Below are 23,619 nucleotides of genomic sequence, written 5' to 3'. Positions count from 1 at the left end.
CAAGGTCTGATAAAGATAAATGGCAGGAAGCCATGAACGTTGAGATGCAATCCATGTATGACAACCAAGTTTGGGAATTGGTTACACAACCTACTAACTCCAAGTTAGTTGATTGTAAATGGTTTTTCAAGGAGAAAACCAACATACATGAAACTTGGATACATACACGGCTAGACTTATAGCAAGAGGTTTCACTCAAACTCAAGGAATTGACCATGATGAAACTTCTTCACCTGTGGCAATGCTAAAGTCTATTAGGATATTATTTGCCATTGCTACTCATCATGAGTTTGAAATATGGCAAATGGATGTCAAGGCCGCTTTCCTAAATGGATATCTTGAGGAAGATGTCTATATGGTTCAGCATAAAAGGTTTTGTCAATCCTAAATATCCTAACAAAGTATGCAAGTTAAAGAGATCAATCTACGGATTGAAACAAACATCGAGAATGTGGAATCATCGTTTTAATGATTTGGCTTCATTAATAACGGTGATGAAGCTTATGTATACAAGAAAGCTAGTGGGAGCACTATCATGTTCCTTGTACTGTATGTGGATGATATATTATTATTTGGAAATGATATTCCACAAATGCAAGGAATTAAAACTTAGCTAAGTAGCTACTTCTCTATTAAGGATCCTGGAGAAGCACAATACATTTTGGGGATTAGGATCTACAAGGATAGATCCAAGAAATTGATAGGTTTGAATCAAAGTGCATACATTGAAAAGACTTGAAAAGGTTCAAGATGGAAAACTCTAAGAAAGGTTTGGTACCTTTTCAAAGAGGAACGCTTCTCAGTTCATCTCAGTGCCCCACCACGAAAGATGAACAAGAAAGCATAAAAATGTCCCATATGCGTCTGCTATTGGGTCAATCATTTATGCGATGATATGCACTAGACCGGATGTGTCATGTGCTCTTAGCATGACAAGGAGATACCAGAATAACCAGGGAAACAGTCATGGGACTGCGGTTAAAAGTATATTGAAATACCTTAAAAGGATTAAGGATATGTTTCTAATATACGGGTCTGGTGAGGAGGAACTCGCTGTAAAAGGTTACGTGGACGCGAGCTTCCAAACTGATCGAGATGATTCTTGATCACAATCCGGTTATGTCTTCATTTTAAATGGAGGTGCGGTCTCTTGGAAGAGTTTAAAACAGAATGTTGTTGCTTTATCCACTATAAAATCAGAGTACATCGCCGCCTCATTGGCAGCTAAGGAAGCTGCATGGATGAAGAAATTCATCGATGACTTAGGAGTGGTCCCTTCCATTCAGGACCCTCTTGAGATCTTTTGTGATGACGAGGGAGTGATTGCTCAAATCAATGAACCTCGTGCTCACCAAAAGACCCGTCACATTGAGCGCAGTTTCAACTACATAAGGGATGAAGTTGAAAAGGGAAAGATATGTATTCGCAAAGTTCACACAGATCTTAATATAGCGGATCCACTCTCGAAGCTCTTACATGGACCAAAACATCAAGGACATGTTTGTGCATTAGAGCTTCGATATTCTAGTGATTGGTAATGATCTGTTTTAAGTATTGTAACGGAACGAAATGGTTCAAACTCATTAATATAATTATGGGTTAATTCATTTTGAGTTATGTTCCCATTTTGCATATTTTATCCATGAATAAGACATTATTCTAAATTCCGTAGTCGATCACATTTGTGGGAGCAAGTGTGAGGTTTAGACTATTATGAACTTGGATTGGTATACATTCACGGACTGAATGTAGGAGCAAGGTTGCTACCAAGGTTCATAGATATTTGTGGGATACAAATATTGGTTATCCATGAATAAGCTATTATTCTAAATTCCGTAGTCGATCGCATTTGTGGGAACAAGTGTGAGGTTTAGACTATTATGAACTTAGATTGGTAAACATTCACGGAATGAATGTGGGGCAGGGTTGCTACCAAGGTTCATAGATATTTATGGGATACAAATATTGGAAGACCCGCTCTCAAGATTTACTATATGGAGCCTTTGTGGTTGATCACATGTAATCTTGAGTAAAGGCGAATATCATAGTATCCTCTGACCTGAGATGCATATTGGGTCCTAATATTCACCGAGTATTATGCCTTGATTCTTTCCTTCGCTATTCTGAAATATGGTAGTACATAAGGAAGAGCTCAGGTATAATGCAAAGTGTGTATCTAGGACGTATGTAGTCAAGATGGAATTTGCCCCTCTTATTCGTTGAGAGTCAGATGTCTAAGGCCTGATAAAGTTGAATCTATAAGAGAGTGGTCACTCTGTATCTCTTGGATTTGACATGACATCTAGGATGAAAGGATATAATGATAAGATTCACCTATATATCAATTCGAGTAGGGAGCTCGAAGGGGATGATGTTATTGAATGGCACAAAGTCATAACATATTAGGGGTGATGGACGGTGTGTTAGGCTGTATCCATCACTTGCATTAATTTCCTACATTTCTCGTGCAAGTGGGAGATTGAAGGTATTTCATATGCCCGAGAGACATATTAAATTAATGTGGCTAATATGTTATGATCCAAGTCGGGTCATACCCAATAACAAACTTACCAACACCTTATACGTATTTAATCTTAACGATTGGTTCGTTAAATAAATACGCGACACTTGGATTTTAGAAAATGGGTTTTCTAAAATATAATCACTTGAGATAAATTATTTGGATAATTTACATATGATATGGATTTAATTATTTATAGGTTTAAATTATTGTTGTGTTATATTTTATAAAATGGTTTATAAAATATTGCAAGTAACTAAATATAAGCATGATATTTTATAATAAGTTATTTATATTGTAACTTTGATTATAAAATGGGATGGTGGACGTTTTTTTTGGTCTTCCAAGGCTTCAACACATGCTTTGTTTGTTATTTTTAATAACACACATCCTAATGTGCATGCTAGACTTTGAACCAAGGAATTTTTGACTCATATTCTCTACATACAAGTGCTAGTAACTTACTCATTCTTCAATGAGAGCAGCTGGCCGATTCTCATCAGTCTTGAGGGCTGAGTTTTGGCTGAAATATATGTGTAAAAATGAGGGTTCAAGCTTGGTTACTTCGATGTTCAAAATATATATGAACCAAGACTTGTGAGGTTCAATACATGCACTTAATATGTAACAAAACAACTTGCAATCTGCTAAAATTTACAGCCCATTCAGCTGCTGTTTGGCCGTGAGTTTCATAGGAAGAAAAGGGTTCTTCAAGTCATTTGCAAGCTCATATTTAAGTGTCATAAAATCCTAACCAAAAGCTAGGGTGTTGGTGCATAAGTTTGGGGTATTACAACTTGAGGTTTCATGCTTTTGGAACTCCATTCATCATCATCATCCTCTTCATATTCTGCTGTCCAATTCAGCCCTCAATCTTCATTGAGGAGGTATAATCTTCTTCCTTTATTGTTATATGTAAGCATATGTTCATGACTTGATACATACATGGAATTCTCTTAAAAGGTTAAACATATAAACTTGTTTCTTTAATAAATCTTGCTTCCGCTTGCATTAACTTTGATCAAATGATTTTGTGATTATGTAGACTTTAAGAACTTGATAATATGTTGAATTCTATCATTTTGATAAGTGTCTTGAAGTCTTTCAAAAGTGTATGAATACATATTAAAATACTACATGTATATACATTTTAACTGAGTCGTTAAGTCATCGTTAGTCGTTACATGTAAATGTTGTTTTGAAACCTTTAGGTTAACGATCTTGTTAAATGTTGTTAACCCAATGTTTATAATATCAAAAGAGATTTTAAATTATTATATTATCATGATATTATGATGTACAAATATCTCTTAATATGATATATATACATTAAATGTCGTTACAACGATAATCGTTACATATATGTCTCGTTTCAAAATCATTAAGTTAGTAGTCTTGTTTTTACATATGTAGTTCATTGTTAATATACTTAATGATATGTTTACTTAACATAATATCATGTTAACTATATATATTACCATATATATGTCATCATATAGTTTTTACAAGTTTTAACGTTCGTGAATCACCGGTCAACTTGGGTAGTCAATTGTCTATATGAAACCTATTTCAATTAATCAAGTCTTAACAAGTTTGATTGCTTAATATGTTGGAAACATTTAATTATGTAAATATCAATCTCAATTAATATATATATACATGGAAAAGTTCGGGTCACTACAGTACCTACCCGTTAAATAAATTTCGTCCCGAAATTTTAAGCTGTTGAAGGTGTTGACGAATCTTCTGGAAAGAGATGCGGGTATTTCTTCTTCATCTGATCTTCACGCTCCCAGGTGAACTCGGGTCCTCTACGAGCATTCCATCGAACCTTAACAATTGGTATCTTGTTTTGCTTAAGTCTTTTAACCTCACGATCCATTATTTCGACGGGTTCTTCGATGAATTGAAGTTTTTCGTTGATTTGGATTTCATCTAACGGAATAGTGAGATCTTCTTTAGCAAAACATTTCTTCAAATTCGAGACGTGGAAAGTGTTATGTACAGCCGCGAGTTGTTGAGGTAACTCAAGTCGGTAAGCTACTGGTCCGACACGATCAATAATCTTGAATGGTCCAATATACCTTGGATTTAATTTCCCTCGTTTACCAAATCGAACAACGCCTTTCCAAGGTGCAACTTTAAGCATGACCATCTCTCCAATTTCAAATTCTATATCTTTTCTTTTAATGTCAGCGTAGCTCTTTTGTCGACTTTGGGCAGTTTTCAACCGTTGTTGAATTTGGATGATCTTCTCGGTAGTTTCTTGTATAATCTCCGGACCCGTAATCTGTCTATCCCCCACTTCACTCCAACAAATCGGAGACCTGCACTTTCTACCATAAAGTGCTTCAAACGGCGCCATCTCAATGCTTGAATGGTAGCTGTTGTTGTAGGAAAATTCTGCTAACGGTAGATGTCGATCCCAACTGTTTCCGAAATCAATAACACATGCTAGTAGCATGTCTTCAAGCGTTTGTATCGTCCTTTCGCTCTGCCCATCAGTTTGTGGATGATAGGCAGTACTCATGTCTAGACGAGTTCCTAATGCTTGCTATAATGTCTGCCAGAATCTTGAAATAAATCTGCCATCCCTATCAGAGATAATAGAGATTGGTATTCCATGTCTGGAGACGACTTCCTTCAAATACAGTCGTGCTAACTTCTCCATCTTGTGATCTTCTCTTATTGGCAGGAAGTGTGCTGATTTGGTGAGACGATCAACTATTACCCAAATAGTATCAAAACCACTTGCAGTCCTTGGCAATTTAGTGATGAAATCCATGGTAATGTTTTCCCATTTCCATTCCGGGATTTCGGGTTGTTGAAGTAGACCTGATGGTTTCTGATGCTCAGCTTTGACCTTAGAACACGTCAAACATTCTCCTACATATTTAGCAACATCGGCTTTCATACCCGGCCACCAAAAATGTTTCTTGAGATCCTTGTACATCTTCCCCGTTCCAGGATGTATTGAGTATCTGGTTTTATGAGCTTCTCTAAGTACCATTTCTCTCATATCTCCAAATTTTGGTACCCAAATCCTTTCAGCCCTATACCGGGTTCCGTCTTCCCGAATATTAAGATGCTTCTCCGATCCTTTGGGTATTTCATCCTTTAAATTTCCCTCTTTTAAAACTCCTTGTTGCGCCTCCTTTATTTGAGTAGTAAGGTTATTATGAATCATTATATTCATAGATTTTACTCGAATGGGTTCTCTGTCCTTCCTGCTCAAGGCATCGGCTACCACATTTGCCTTCCCCGGGTGGTAACGAATCTCAAAGTCGTAATCATTCAATAATTCAATCCACCTACGCTGCCTCATATTCAGTTGTTTCTGATTAAATATGTGTTGAAGACTTTTGTGGTCGGTATATATAATACTTTTGACCCCATATAAGTAGTGCCTCCAAGTCTTTAATGCAAAAACAACCGCGCCTAATTCCAAATCATGCGTCGTATAATTTTGTTCGTGAATCTTCAATTGTCTAGACGCATAAGCAATCACCTTCGTTCGTTGCATTAATACACAACCGAGACCTTGCTTTGATGTGTCACAATAAATCACAAAATCATCATTCCCTTCAGGCAATGACAATATAGGTGCCGTAGTTAGCTTTTTCTTCAATAACTGAAACGCTTTCTCTTGTTCATCATTCCATTCAAATTTCTTCCCTTTATGCGTTAATGCAATCAAGGGTTTTGCTATTCTAGAAAAGTCTTGGATGAACCTTCTGTAGTAACCAGCTAGTCCTAAAAACTGGCATACGTGTTTCGGAGTTTTCGGGGTTTCCCACTTTTCAACAGTTTCTATCTTTGCTGGATCCACCTTAATACCTTCTTTGTTCACTATGTGACCGAGGAATTGAACTTCTTCCAACCAAAATGCACACTTTGAAAACTTAGCGTACAATTCTTCCTTCCTCAATACTTCTAACACCTTTCTCAAATGTTCACCGTGTTCTTGGTCATTCTTTGAGTAAATAAGTATGTCATCAATGAAAACAATGACAAACTTGTCAAGGTATGGTCCACACACTCGGTTCATAAGGTCCATGAACACAGCTGGTGCATTAGTTAAACCAAACGGCATGACCATAAACTCGTAATGACCGTAACGTGTTCTGAAAGCAGTCTTTGGAATATCAACTTCTTTCACCCGCATTTGATGATACCCGGAACGTAAGTCAATCTTTGAATAAACAGACGAGCCTTGTAGTTGATCAAATAAGTCGTCGATTCTCGGTAGTGGGTAGCGGTTCTTGATGGTAAGTTTGTTCAACTCTCGGTAGTCGATACACAACCTGAATGTGCCATCTTTCTTCTTGACAAACAAAACAGGAGCTCCCCACGGTGATGTGCTTGGTCGAATGAAACCACGCTCTAAAAGTTCTTGTAATTGGCTTTGCAGTTCTTTCATCTCGCTGGGTGCAAGTTTATAAGGAGCACGAGCTATTGGTGCAGCTCCTGGTACAAGATCTATTTGAAATTCAACGGATCGATGTGGGGGTAATCCCGGTAATTCTTTCGGAAATACATCGGGAAATTCTTTTGCAATGGGAACATCATTGATGCTCTTTTCTTCAGTTTTTACTTTCTCGACGTGTGCTAGAACAGCATAGCAACCTTTTCTTATTAGTTTTTGTGCCTTCAAATTACTAATAAGATGTAGCTTCGTGTTGCCCTTTTCTCCGTACACCATTAAGGGTTTTCCTTTTTCTCGTATAATGCGAATTGCATTTTTGTAACAGACGATCTCTGCTTTCACTTCTTTCAACCAGTCCATACCGATTATCACATCAAAACTCCCTAACTCTACTGGTATCAAATCAATCTTAAATGTTTCGCTAACCAGTTTAATTTCTCGATTCCGACATATATTATCTGCTGAAATTAATTTACCATTTGCTAATTCGAGTAAAAATTTACTATCCAAAGGCGTCAATGGACAACTTAATTTAGCACAAAAATCTCTACTCATATAGCTTCTATCCGCACCCGAATCAAATAAAACGTAAGCAGATTTATTGTCAATAAGAAACGTACCCGTAACAAGCTCCTGGTCTTCCTGTGCCTCTGCCGCATTAATATTGAAAACTCTTCCGCGGCCTTGTCCATTTGTGTTCTCCTGGTTCGGGCAATTTCTAATAATGTGGCCCGGTTTTCCACATTTATAACAAACTACATTGGCATAACTTGCTCCGACACTACTTGCTCCGCCATTACTCGTTCCGACACCATTTGTTCCTTTCGTTCTATTAACCCCTGGTCCGTAAACCTCACACTTCGCCGCGCTATGACCATTTCTTTTACACTTGTTGCAAAATTTGGTGCAGAACCCCGAGTGATACTTTTCACACCTTTGGCATAGCTGCTTCTGATTGTTGTTATTGTTGCGGTTATTATTGTTGTTGGGATGATTGTTGTAGTTGCTGTTGCTGTTGTTGTTGTTGTTGTTGTTGGGCCGTTTGTTGTAGTTGCGATTGATGTTGCGATTGTTGGGATAATTGTTGCGATTATTGTTGTAATTGCTGTTGTTGTTGTATTGATGATTCTTATCACCGTTATCCTCCCACTTTCTTTTGACTTGCTTCACATTGGCCTCTTCAGCAGTCTGTTCTTTAATTCTTTCTTCAATCTGGTTCACTAGTTTGTGAGCCATTCTACATGCCTGTTGTATAGAGGCGGGCTCGTGTGAACTTATATCTTCTTGAATTCTTTCCGGTAATCCTTTCACTAATGCGTCGATCTTCTCTTCCTCATCTTCGAATGCTCCCGGACACAATAGGCACAATTCTGTGAATCGTCTTTCGTACGTGGTAATATCAAATCCTTGGGTTCGTAACCCTCTAAGTTCTGTCTTGAGCTTATTGACCTCGGTTCTGGGACGGTACTTCTCGTTCATCAAGTGCTTGAATGCTGACCACGGTAGTGCGTACGCATCATCTTGTCCCACTTGCTCTAGATAGGTATTCCACCATGTTAACGCAGAACCTGTGAAGGTATGCGTAGCGTACTTCACTTTGTCCTCTTCAGTACACTTACTTATGGCAAACACCGATTCGACCTTCTCGGTCCACCGTTTCAATCCGATCGGTCCTTCGGTTCCATCAAATTCCAAAGGTTTGCAGGCAGTGAATTCTTTGTAGGTGCATCCTACACGATTTCCTGTACTGCTAGATCCAAGGTTATTGTTGGTATGTAGCGCAGCCTGTACTGCGGCTATGTTTGAAGCTAGAAAAGTACGGAATTCCTCTTCATTCATATTCACGGTGTGTCTAGTAGTCGGTGCCATTTCCTTCAAAATAGTCAAATGGAACAAGTTAATCATACAGAATATTAAGAGTAGTTAATAGTATTTCGTAGCATAATATGAACTCATTTATAAAAGCTTTTTCTTCATATTAGCGTTTTATAAGTTTAAATTCGGGTAGTACCTACCCGTTAAGTTCATACTTAGTAGCTAATATACAATTCAACTACTACAATTCTATATGAAAAACTGATTATAATAATATTTCGCGTTCAAACTTTTATACAATATTTTACAAACTTACAATACCGCTTATTTTACATAAAGCATGAAATATAGCACACAATAACTTTGATACAAGATAGTTGTGAAGATAATTCTAGCTAGTACACAAGTCGTTCAGCAAAGACAATAAAGACACGTAATTCATACGTCCAGAAACAAGTCATGCATTCTGGTTTTACTAGGATTACTTCCCATCCTTGGTCTTGTGGAACATAACCGTTATGGCCATTGATAAGACAGCGTGTTGTAACATCGTCAAAAGGACGAGGGTTACGTAATGTCCAACAGTCCCGTAACAATCTAAAAACCTCATTTCTTATCCCAATTACCGACTCCGTCACTTGTGGAAACGTTTTGTTTAATAGTTGTAGCCCGATGTTCTTGTTCTCACTTTGGTGAGAAGCGAACATTACTAATCCGTAAGCATAACATGCTTCTTTATGTTGCATGTTAGCCGCTTTTTCTAAATCATGAAGTCCAATATTCGGATATATTGAGTCAAAAATAATTTCTTAACCCGTTGCGTAAAATAGCATTTGGGTTCCCCGCAATATATGCGTCAAAGTAAACACATCGTAACTTATGGGTTTCCCAATGTGCTATCCCCCATCTTTCAAACGAAAGTCTCTTATAAACCAAGACATTCTTGGAACGTTCTTCGAATGTCTTACAAACTGATCTCGCCTTAAATAGTTGTGCCGAGGAATTCTGGCCGACTCTAGACAAGATTTCATCAATCATGTCTCCGGGTAGGTCTCTTAAAATATTGGGTTGTCTATCCATTTTGTGTTTTTAAACTGTAAAATAGACAAGAGTTAGATTCATAAAAAAATACTTATTAATACAAGCAATTTTTACATATATCATAAAGCATAAGAACACTATATTACATATATTACACCACACGAATACAACTATCTTATTCCGACTCGCTCGTTTCTTCTTCTTCGGTTTTGGTTCGTTTTGCCAAGTTTCTAGGGATATATGATGTTCCCCTAATACGAGCCGTCGTTGTCCACATTGGTTTAGAAAAACCTGGTGGTTTAGAGGTTCCCGGGTCATTGTTACAACTTAAGGACTTCGGGGGTTGACGATACATATAAAGTTCATCGGGGTTGGAATTAGATTTCTCTATTTTTATGCCCTTTCCCTTATTATTTTCTTTTGCCTTTTTAAATTCAGTTGGGGTAATTTCTATAACATCATTGGAATTCTCGTCGGAATCCGATTCATCGGAGAATTGGTAATCCTCCCAATATTTTGCTTCCTTGGCGGAAACACCATTGACCATAATTAACCTTGGTCTGTTGGTTGAGGATTCTCTTTTACTTAACCGTTTTATTATTTCCCCCACCGGTTCCGATTCTTCTTCCGGTTCCGATTCTTCTTCCGGTTCTGATTCTTCTTCCGGTTCCGACTCTTCTTCCGGTTCCTCTTCGGGAACTTGTGAATCAGTCCACGAATCATTCCAATTTACATTTGACTCTTCATTATTATTAGGTGAGTCAATGGGACTTGTTCTAGAGGTAGACATCTATCAGATAATATCAAACACGTTAAAAGATTATTATATCACATAATATTCATATGTTAAAAATATATAGTTTCCAACAAAAATGTTAAGCAATCATTTTTAAAGAAAACACGGTCGAAGTCCAGAATCACTAATGCATCCTAACAAACTCGATAAGACATACTAATGCAAATTTTCTGGTTCTCTAAGACCAACGCTCGGATACCAACTGAAATGTCCCGTTCTTATTGATTAAAAACGTTCCATATTAATTGATTTCGTTGCGAGGTTTTGACCTCTATATGAGACGTTTTTCAAAGACTGCATTCATTTTAAAACAAACCATAACCTTTATTTCATCAATAAAGGTTTAAAAAGCTTTACGTAGATTATCAAATAATGATAATCTAAAATATCATGTTTACACACGACCATTACATAATGGTTTACAATACAAATATGTTACAACAAAATAAGTTTCTTGAATGCAGTTTTTACACAATATCATACAAGCATGGACTCCAAATCTCGTCCTTATTTAAGTATGCGACAGCGGAAGCTCTTAATAATCACCTGAGAATAAACATGCTTAAAACGTCAACAAAAATGTTGGTGAGTTATAGGTTTAACCTATATATATCAAATCATAATAATAGACCACAAGATTTCATATTTCAATACACATCCCATACATAGAGATAAAAATCATTCATATGGTGAACACCTGGTAACCGACATTAACAAGATGCATATATAAGAATATCCCCATCATTCCGGGACACCCTTCGGATATGATATAAATTTCGAAGTACTAAAGCATCCGGTACTTTGGATGGGGTTTGTTAGGCCCAATAGATCTATCTCTAGGATTCGCGTCAATTAGGGTGTCTGTTCCCTAATTCTTAGATTACCAGACTTAATAAAAAGGGGCATATTCGATTTCGATAATTCAACCATAGAATGTAGTTTCACGTACTTGTGTCTACTTTGTAAATCATTTATAAAACCTGCATGTATTCTCATCCCAAAAATATTAGATTTTAAAAGTGGGACTATAACTCACTTTCACAGATTTTTACTTCGTCGGGAAGTAAGACTTGACCACCGGTTGATTCACGAACCTATAACAATATATACATATATATCAAAGTATGTTTAAAATATATTTACAACACTTTTAATATATTTTGATGTTTTAAGTTTATTAAGTCAGCTGTCCTCGTTAGTAACCTACAACTAGTTGTCCACAGTTAGATGTACAGAAATAAATCGATAAATATTATCTTGAATCAATCCACGACCCAGTGTATACGTATCTCAGTATTGATCACAACTCAAACTATATATATTTTGGAATCAACCTCAACCCTGTATAGCTAACTCCAACATTCACATACAGAGTGTCTATGGTTGTTCCGAAATATATATAGATGTGTCGACATGATAGGTCGAAACATTGTATACGTGTCTATGGTATCTCAAGATTACATAATATACAATACAAGTTGATTAAGTTATGGTTGGAATAGATTTGTTACCAATTTTCACGTAGCTAAAATGAGAAAAATTATCCAATCTTGTTTTACCCATAACTTCTTCATTTTAAATCCGTTTTGAGTGAATCAAATTGCTATGGTTTTATATTGAACTCTATTTTATGAATCTAAACAGAAAAGTATAGGTTTATAGTCGGAGAAATAAGTTACAAGTCATTTTTGTAAAGGTAGTCATTTCAGTCGAAAGAACGACGTCTAGATGACCATTTTAGAAAACATACTTCCACTTTGAGTTTAACCATAATTTTTGGATATAGTTTCATGTTCATAATAAAAATCATTTTCTCAGAATAACAACTTTTAAATCAAAGTTTATCATAGTTTTTAATTAACTAACCCAAAACAGCCCGCGGTGTTACTACGACGGCGTAAATCCGGTTTTACGGTGTTTTTCGTGTTTTCAGGTTTTAAATCATTAAGTTAGCATATCATATAGATATAGAACATGTGTTTAGTTGATTTTAAAGTCAAGTTAGAAGGATTAACTTTTGTTTGCGAACAAGTTTAGAATTAACTAAACTATGTTCTAGTGATTACAAGTTTAAACCTTCGAATAAGATAGCTTTATATGTATGAATCAAATGATGTTATGAACATCATTACTACCTTAAGTTCCTTGGATAAACCTACTGGAAATGAGAAAAATGGATGTAGCTTCAACGGATCCTTGGATGGCTCGAAGTTCTTGAAGCAGAATCATGACACGAAAACAAGTTCAAGTAAGATCATCACTTGAAATAAGATTGTTATAGTTATAGAAATTGAACCAAAGTTTGAATATGATTATTACCTTGTATTAGAATGATAACCTACTGTAAGAAACAAAGATTTCTTGAGGTTGGATGATCACCTTACAAGATTGGAAGTGAGCTAGCAAACTTGAAAGTATTCTTGATTTTATGAAACTAGAACTTTTGGAATTTATGAAGAACACTTAGAACTTGAAGATAGAACTTGAGAGAGATCAATTAGATGAAGAAAATTGAAGAATGAAAGTGTTTGTAGGTGTTTTTGGTCGTTGGTGTATGGATTAGATATAAAGGATATGTAATTTTGTTTTCATGTAAATAAGTCATGAATGATTACTCATATTTTTGTAATTTTATGAGATATTTCATGCTAGTTGCCAAATGATGGTTCCCACATGTGTTAGGTGACTCACATGGGCTTCTAAGAGCTGATTATTGGAGTGTATATACCAATAGTACATACATCTAAAAGCTGTGTATTGTACGAGTACGAATACGGGTGCATACGAGTAGAATTGTTGATGAAACTGAACGAGGATGTAATTGTAAGCATTTTTGTTAAGTAGAAGTATTTTGATAAGTGTCTTGAAGTCTTTCAAAAGTGTATGAATACATATTAAAATACTACATGTATATACATTTTAACTGAGTCGTTAAGTCATCGTTAGTCGTTACATGTAAATGTTGTTTTGAAACCTTTAGGTTAACGATCTTGTTAAATGTTGTTAACCCAATGTTTATAATATCAAAAGAGATTTTAAATTATTATATTATCATGATATTATGATGTACAAATATCTCTTAATATGATATATATACATTAAATGTCGTTACAACGATAATCGTTACATATATGTCTCGTTTCAAAATCATTAAGTTAGTAGTCTTGTTTTTACATATGTAGTTCATTGTTAATATACTTAATGATATGTTTACTTATCATAATATCATGTTAACTATATATATAACCATATATATGTCATCATATAGTTTTTACAAGTTTTAACGTTCGTGAATCACCGGTCAACTTGGGTAGTCAATTGTCTATATGAAACCTATTTCAATTAATCAAGTCTTAACAAGTTTGATTGCTTAATATGTTAGAAACATTTAATTATGTAAATATCAATCTCAATTAATATATATATACATGGAAAAGTTCGGGTCACTACAGCTTTGACCTTAGAACACGTCAAACATTCTCCTACATATTTAGCAACATCGGCTTTCATACCCGGCCACCAAAAATGTTTCTTGAGATCCTTGTACATCTTCCCCGTTCCAGGATGTATTGAGTATCTGGTTTTAAGAGCTTCTCTAAGTACCATTTCTCTCATATCTCCAAATTTTGGTACCCAAATCCTTTCAGCCCTATACCGGGTTCCGTCTTCCCGAATATTAAGATGCTTCTCCGATCCTTTGGGTATTTCATCCTTTAAATTTCCCTCTTTTAAAACTCCTTGTTGCGCCTCCTTTATTTGAGTAGTAAGGTTATTAGGAATCATTATATTCATAGATTTTACTCGAATGGGTTCTCTGTCCTTCCTGCTCAAGGCATCGGCTACCACATTTGCCTTCCCCGGGTGGTAACGAATCTCAAAGTCGTAATCATTCAATAATTCAATCCACCTACGCTGCCTCATATTCAGTTGTTTCTGATTAAATATGTGTTGAAGACTTTTGTGGTCGGTATATATAATACTTTTGACCCCATATAAGTAGTGCCTCCAAGTCTTTAATGCAAAAACAACCGCGTCTAATTCCAAATCATGCGTCGTATAATTTTGTTCGTGAATCTTCAATTGTCTAGACGTATAAGCAATCACCTTCGTTCATTGCATTAATACACAACTGAGACCTTGCTTTGATGCGTCACAATAAATCACAAAATCATCATTCCCTTCAGGCAATGACAATATAGGTGTCGTAGTTAGCTTTTTCTTCAATAACTGAAACGCTTTCTCTTGTTCATCATTCCATTCAAATTTCTTCCCTTTATGCGTTAATGCAGTCAAGGGTTTTGCTATTCTGGAAAAGTCTTGGATGAACCTTCTGTAGTAACCAGCTATTCCTAAAAACTGGCGTATGTGTTTCGGAGTTTTCGGGGTTTCCCACTTTTCAACAGTTTCTATCTTTGCCGGATCCACCTTAATACCTTCTTTGTTCACTATGTGACCGAGGAATTGAACTTCTTCCAACCAAAATGCACACTTTGAAAACTTAGCGTACAATTCTTCCTTCCTCAATACTTCTAACACCTTTCTCAAATGTTCACCGTGTTCTTGGTCATTCTTTGAGTAAATAAGTATGTCATCAATGAAAACAATGACAAACTTGTCAAGGTATGGTCCACACACTCGGTTCATAAGGTCCATGAACACAGCTGGTGCGTTAGTTAATATTTACAACAACAACAGCTACCATTCAAGTAAAATCTAGAGAATTTCCCGATGTATTAATATATAACAATCACAAAAATATTATTTAAAAATTACATATCCTTTATATCTAATCCATACACCAACGACCAAAAACACCTACAAACACTTTCATTCTTCAATTTTCTTCATCTAATTGATCTCTCTCAAGTTCTATCTTAAAGTTCTAAGTGTTCTTTATATATTCTACAAGTTCTAGTTACATAAAATCAAGAATACTTTCAAGTTTGCTAGCTCACTTCCAATCTTGTAAGGTGATCATCCAACCTCAAGAAATCTTTGTTTCTTACAGTAGGTTATCATTCTAATACAAGGTAATAATCATATTCAAACTTTGGTTCAATTTCTATAACTATAACAATCTTATTTCAAGTGATGATCTTACTTGAACTTGTTTTCGTGTCATGATTCTGCTTCAAGAACTTCGAGCCATCCAAGGATCCGTTGAATCTAGATCCATTTTTCTCTTTTCCAGTAGGTTTATCCAAGGAACTTAAGGTAGTAATGATGTTCATAACATCATTCGATTCATACATATAAAGCTATCTTATTCGAAGGTTTAAACTTGTAATCACTAGAACATAGTTTAGTTAATTCTAAACTTGTTCGCAAACAAAAGTTAATCCTTCTAACTTGACTTTTAAAATCAACTAAACACATGTTCTATATCTATATGATATGCTAACTTAATGATTTAAAACCTGGAAACACGAAAAACACCGTAAAACCGGATTTACGCCGTCGTGGTAACACCGCGGGCTGTTTTGGGTTAGTTAATTAAAAACTATGATAAACTTTGATTTAAAAGTTGTTATTCTGAGAAAATGATTGTTATTATGAACATGAAACTATATCCAAAAATTATGGTTAAACTCAAATTAAGCTATATTAATTGACTTAAAACACGTTCCATATTAATTGATTTCGTTGCGAGGTTTTGACCTCTATATGAGACGTTTTTCAAAGACTGCATTCATTTTTAAAACAAACCATAACCTTTATTTCATCAATAAATGTTTAAAAAGCTTTACGTAGATTATCAAATAATGATAATCTAAAATATCCTGTTTACACACGACCATTACATAATGGTTTACAATACAAATATGTTACAACAAAATAAGTTTCTTGAATGCAGTTTTTACACAATATCATACAAGCATGGACTCCAAATCTCGTCCTTATTTAAGTATGCGACAGCGGAAGCTCTTAATAATCACCTGAGAATAAACATGCTTAAAACGTCAACAAAAATGTTGGTGAGTTATAGGTTTAACCTATATATATCAAATCGTAACAATAGACCACAAGATTTCATATTTCAATACACATCCCATACATAGAGATAAAAAATCATTCATATGGTGAGCACCTGGTAACCGACATTAACAAGATGCATATATAAGAATATCCCCATCATTCCGGGACACCCTTCGGATATGATATAAATTTCGAAGTACTAAAGCATCCGGTACTTTGGATGGGGTTTGTTAGGCCCAATAGATCTATCTTTAGGATTCGCGTCAATTAGGATGTCTGTTCCCTAATTCTTAGATTACCAGACTTAATAAAAAGGGGCATATTCGATCTCGATAATTCAACCATAGAATGTAGTTTCACGTACTTGTGTCTATTTTGTAAATCATTTATAAAACCTGCATGTATTCTCATCCCAAAAATATTAGATTTTAAAAGTGGGACTATAACTCACTTTCACATATTTCTACTTCGTCGGGAAGTAAGACTTGGCCACTGGTTGATTCACGAACCTATAACAATATATACATATATATCAAAGTATGTTCAAAATATATTTACAACACTTTTAATATATTTTGATGTTTTAAGTTTATTAAGTCAGCTGTCCTCGTTAGTAACCTACAACTAGTTGTCCACAGTTAGATGTACAGAAATAAATCGATAAATATTGTCTTGAATCAATCCACGACCCAGTGTATACGTATCTCAGTATTGATCACAACTCAAACTATATATATTTTGGAATCAACCTCAACCCTGGATAGCTAACTCCAACATTCACATATAGAGTGTATATGGTTGTTCCGAAATATATATAGATGTGTCGACATGATAGGTCGAAACATTGTATACGTGTCTATGGTATCTCAAGATTACATAATATACAATACAAGTTGATTAAGTTATGGTTGGAATAGATTTTGTACCAATTTTCACGTAGCTAAAATGAGAAAAATTATCCAATCTTGTTTTACCCATAACTTCTTCATTTTAAATCCGTTTTGAGTGAATCAAATTGCTATGGTTTCATATTGAACTCTATTTTATGAATCTAAACAGAAAAATTATAGGTTTATAGTCAGAAAAATAAGTTACAAGTCATTTTTTGTAAAGGTAGTCATTTCAGTCGAAAGAACGACGTCTAGATGACCATTTTAGAAAACATACTTCCACTTTGAGTTTAACCATAATTTTTGGATATAGTTTCATGTTTATAATAAAAATCATTTTCTCAGAATAACAACTTTTAAATCAAAGTTTATCATAGTTTTTAATTAACTAACCCAAAACAGCCCGCGGTGTTACTACGACGGCGTAAATCCGGTTTTACGGTGTTTTTCGTGTTTCCAGGTTTTAAATCATTAAGTTAGCATATCATATAGATATAGAACATGTGTTTAGTTGATTTTAAAAGTCAAGTTAGAAGGATTAACTATTGTTTGCGAACAAGTTTAGAATTAACTAAACTATGTTCTAGTGATTACAAGTTTAAACCTTCGAATAAGATAGCTTTATATGTATGAATCGAATGATGTTATGAAAATCATTACTACCTTAAGTTCCTTGGATAAACCTACTGGAAAAGAGAAACAATGGATCTACCTTCAACGGATCCTTGGATGGCTCGAAGTTCTTGAAGCAGAATCATGACACGAAAACAAGTTCAAGTAAGATCATCACTTGAAATAAGATTGTTATAGTTATAGAAATTGAACCAAAGTTTGAATATGATTATTACCTTGTATTAGAATGATAACCTACTGTAAGAAACAAAGATTTCTTGAGGTTGGATGATCACCTTACAAGATTGGAAGTGAGCTAGCAAACTTGAAAGTATTCTTGATTTTATGTAACTAGAACTTGTAGAATATATGAAGAACACTTAGAACTTGAAGATAGAACTTGAGAGAGATCAATTAGATGAAGAAAATTGAAGAATGAAAGTGTTTGTAGGTGTTTTTGGTCGTTGGTGTATGGATTAGATATAAAGGATATGTAATTTTGTTTTCATGTAAATAAGTCATGAATGATTACTCATATTTTTGTAATTTTATGAGATATTTCATGCTAGTTGCCAAATGATGGTTCCCACATGTATTAGGTGACTCACATGGGCTACTAAGAGCTGATCATTGGAGTGTATATACCAATAGTACATACATCTAAAAGCTGTGTATTGTACGAGTACGAATACGGGTGCATACGAGTAGAATTGTTGATGAAACTGAACGAGGATGTAATTGTAAGCATTTTTGTTAAGTAGAAGTATTTTGATAAGTGTATTGAAGTCTTTCAAAAGTGTATAAATACATATTAAAACACTACATGTATATACATTTTAACTGAGTCGTTAAGTCATCGTTAGTCGTTACATGTAAGTGTTGTTTTGAAACCTTTAGGTTAACGATCTTGTTAAATGTTGTTAACCCAATGTTTATAATATCAAATGAGATTTTAAATTATTATATTATCATGATATTATCATGTATGAATATCTCTTAATATGATATATATACATTAAATGTCTTTACAACGATAATCGTTACATATATGTCTCGTTTAAAAATCATTAAGTTAGTAGTCTTGTTTTTATATATGTAGTTCATTGTTAATATACTTAATGATATGTTTACTTATCATAGTATCATATTAACTATATATATATATATATATATCCATATATATGTCATCATATAGTTTTTACAAGTTTTAACGTTCGTAAATCACCGGTCAACTTGGGTGGTCAATTGTCTATATGAAACATATTTCAATTAATCAAGTCTTAACAAGTTTGATTGGTTAACATGTTGGAAACATTTAATCATGTAAATATCAATCTCAATTAATATATATAAACATGGAAAACTTCGTGTCACTACAGTACCTACCCGTTAAATAAATTTCGTCCCGAAATTTTAAGCTGTTGAAGGTGTTGACGAATCTACTGGAAATAAATGCGGGTATTTCTTCTTCATCTGATCTTCACGCTCCCAGGTGAACTCGGGTCCTCTACGAGCATTCCATCGAACCTTAACAATTGGTATCTTGTTTTGCTTAAGTCTTTTAACCTCACGATCCATTATTTCGACGGGTTCTTCGATGAATTGGAGTTTATCGTTGATTTGGATTTCATCTAACGGAAGAGTGAGATCTTCTTTAGCAAAACATTTCTTCAAATTCGAGACGTGGAAAGTGTTATGTACAGCCGCGAGTTGTTGAGGTAACTCAAGTCGGTAAGCTACTGGTCTGACACGATCCATAATCTTAAATGGTCCAATATACCTTGGATTTAATTTACCTCGTTTACCAAATCGAACAACGCCTTTCCAAGGTGCAACCTTAAGCATGACCATCTCTCCAATTTCAAATTCTATATCTTTTCTTTTAATGTCGGCGTAGCTCTTTTGTCGGCTTTGGGCGGTTTTCAACCGTTGTTGAATTTGGATGATCTTCTCGGTAGTTTCTTGTATAATCTCCGGACCCGTAATCTGTCTATCCCCCACTTCACTCCAACAAATCGGAGACCTGCACTTTCTACCATAAAGTGCTTCAAACGGCGCCATCTCAATGCTTGAATGGTAGCTGTTGTTGTAGGAAAATTCTGCTAACGGTAGATGTCGATCCCAACTGTTTCCGAAATCAATAACACATGCTCGTAGCATGTCTTCAAGCGTTTGTATCATCCTTTCACTCTGCCCATTAGTTTGTGGATGATAGGCAGTACTCATGTCTAGACGAGTTCCTAATGCTTGCTGTAATGTCTGCCAGAATCTTGAAATAAATCTGCCATCCCTATCAGAGATAATAGAGATTGGTATTCCATGTCTGGAGACGAGTTCCTTCAAATACAGTCGTGCTAACTTCTCCATCTTGTCATCTTCTCTTATTGGTAGGAAGTGTGCTGATTTGGTGAGACGATCAACTATTACCCAAATAGTATCAAAACCACTTGCAGTCCTTGGCAATTTAGTGATGAAATCCATGGAAATGTTTTCCCATTTCCATTCCGGGATTTCGGGTTGTTGAAGTAGACCTGATGGTTTCTGATGCTCAGCTTTGACCTTAGAACACGTCAAACATTCTCCTACGTATTTAGCAACATCGGCTTTCATACCCGGCCACCAAAAATGTTTCTTGAGATCCTTGTACATCTTCCCCGTTCCAGGATGTATTGAGTATCTGGTTTTATGAGCTTCTCTAAGTACCATTTCTCTCATATCTCCAAATTTTGGTACCCAAATCCTTTCAGCCCTATACCGGGTTCCGTCTTCCCGAATATTAAGATGCTTCTCCGATCCTTTGGGTATTTCATCCTTTAAATTTCCCTCTTTTAAAACTCCTTGTTGCGCCTCCTTTATTTGAGTAGTAAGGTTATTATGAATCATTATATTCATAGATTTTACTCGAATGGGTTCTCTGTCCTTCCTGCTCAAGGGATCGGCTACCACATTTGCCTTCCTCGGGTGGTAACGAATCTCAAAGTCGTAATCATTCAACAATTCAATCCACCTACGCTGCCTCATATTCAGTTGTTTCTGATTAAATATGTGTTGAATACTTTTGTGGTCGGTATATATAATACTTTTGACCCCATATAAGTAGTGCCTCCAAGTCTTTAATGCAAAAACAACCGCGCCAAATTCCAAATCATGCGTCGTATAATTTTGTTCGTGAATCTTCAATTGTCTAGACGCATAAGCAATCACCTTCGTTCGTTGCATTAATACACAACCGAGACCTTGCTTTGATGCGTCACAATAAATCACAAAATCATCAAGAGCAATTAATAAATACCGAATATTAAAGTATTAAGACTAACGATGAATACTAACGATATCCATATTAATTAGTTTTCATGTAATTTTGTTTTCATGTTTAAATTTCCGACCACAAAAGTATTCAACACATATTTAATCGGAAACAACTGAATATGAGGCAGCGTAGGTGGATTGAATTGTTGAATGATTACGACTTTGAGATTCGTTACCACCCGGGGAAGGCAAATGTGGTAGCCGATGCCTTGAGCAGGAAGGACAGAGAACCCATTCGAGTAAAATCTATGAATATAATGATTCATAATAACCTTACTACTCAAATAATGGAGGCGCAACAAGGAGTTTTAAAAGAGGGAAATTTAAAGGATGAAATACCCAAAGGATCGGAGAAGCATATTAATATTCGGGAAGACGGAACTCGGTATAGGGCTGAAAGGATTTGGGTACCAAAATTTGGAGATATGATAGAAATGGTACTTAGAGAAGCTCATAAAACCAGATACTCAATACATCCTGGAACGGGGAAGATGTACAAGGATCTCAAGAAACATTTTTGGTGGCCGGGTATGAAAGCCGATGTTGCTAAATACGTAGGAGAATGTTTGACGTGTTCTAAGGTCAAAGCTGAGCATCAGAAACCATCAGGTCTACTTCAACAACCCAAAATCCCGGAATGGAAATGGGAAAAAATTACCATGGATTTCATCACTAAATTGCCAAGGACTGCAAGTGATTTTGATACTATTTGGGTAATAGTTGATCGTCTCACCAAATTAGCACACTTCCTGCCAATAAGAGAAGATGACAAGAAGGAGAAGTTAGCACGACTATATTTGAAGGAAGTCGTCTCCAGACATGGAATGCCAATCTCTATTATCTCTGATAGGGTTGGTAGATTTATTTCAAGATTCTGGCAGACATTACAGCAAGCATTAGGAACTCGTCTAGACATGAGTACTGCCTATCATCCACAAACTGATGGGCAGATCGAAAGGATGATACAAACGCTTGAAGACATGCTACGAGCATGTGTTATTGATTTCGGAAACAGTTGGGATCGACATCTACCGTTAGCATAATTTTCCTACAACAACAGCTACCATTCAAGCATTGAGATGGTGCCGTTTGAAGCACTTTATGGTAGAAAGTGCAGGTCTCCGATTTGTTGGAGTGAAGTGGGGGATAGACAGATTACGGGTCCGGAGATTATACAAGAAACTACCGAGAAGATCATCCAAATTCAACAACGGTTGAAAACAGCCCAAAGTCGACAAAAAAGCTACGCTGACATTAAAAGAAAAGATATAGAATTTGAAATTGGAGAGATGGTCATGCTTAAAGTTGCACCTTGGAAAGGCGTTGTTCGATTTGGTAAACGAGGGAAATTAAATCCAAGGTATATTGGACCATTCAAGATTATTGATCGTGTCGGACTAGTAGCTTACCGACTTGAGTTACCTCAACAACTCGCGGCTGTACATAACACTTTCCACGTCTCGAATTTGAAGAAATGTTTTGCTAAAGAAGATCTCACTATTCCGTTAGATGAAATCCAAATCAACGAAAAACTTCAATTCATCGAAGAACCCGTCGAAATAATGGATCGTGAGGTTAAAAGACTTAAGCAAAACAAGATACCCATTGTTAAGGTTTGATGGAATGCTCGTAGAGGACCCAAGTTCACCTGGGAGTGTGAAGATCAGATGAAGAAGAAATACCCGCATCTATTTCCAGAAGATTCGTCAACACCTTCAACAGCTTAAAATTTCGGGACGAAATTTATTTAACGGGTAGGTACTGTAGTGACCCGAACTTTTCCATGTTTATATATATTAATTGAGATTGATATTTACATGATTAAATGTTTCCAACATGTTAAGCAATCAAACTTGTTAAGACTTGATTAATTGAAATATGTTTCATATAGACAATTGACCACCCAAGTTGACCGGTGATTCACGAACGGTAAAACTTGTAAAAACTATATGATGACATATATATGGATATATATATAGTTAACATGATACTATGATAAGTAAACATATCATTAAGTATATTAACAATGAACTACATATGTAAAAACAAGACTACTAACTTAATGATTTTTAAACGAGATATATATGTAACGATTATCGTTGTAAAGACATTTAATGTATATATATCATATTAAGAGATATTCATACATGATAATATCATGATAATATAATAATTTAAAATCTCATTTGATATTATAAACATTGGGTTAACAACATTTAACAAGATCGTTAAC

The sequence above is a fragment of the Rutidosis leptorrhynchoides genome, chromosome 7, assembly GCF_046630445.1.
Source record: "Rutidosis leptorrhynchoides isolate AG116_Rl617_1_P2 chromosome 7, CSIRO_AGI_Rlap_v1, whole genome shotgun sequence".
In the NCBI taxonomy this organism is placed as follows: Eukaryota; Viridiplantae; Streptophyta; class Magnoliopsida; order Asterales; family Asteraceae; genus Rutidosis; species Rutidosis leptorrhynchoides.
The sequence above is the reverse complement of the archived record's forward strand: the minus strand, read 5'-3'. Positions refer to the sequence as shown.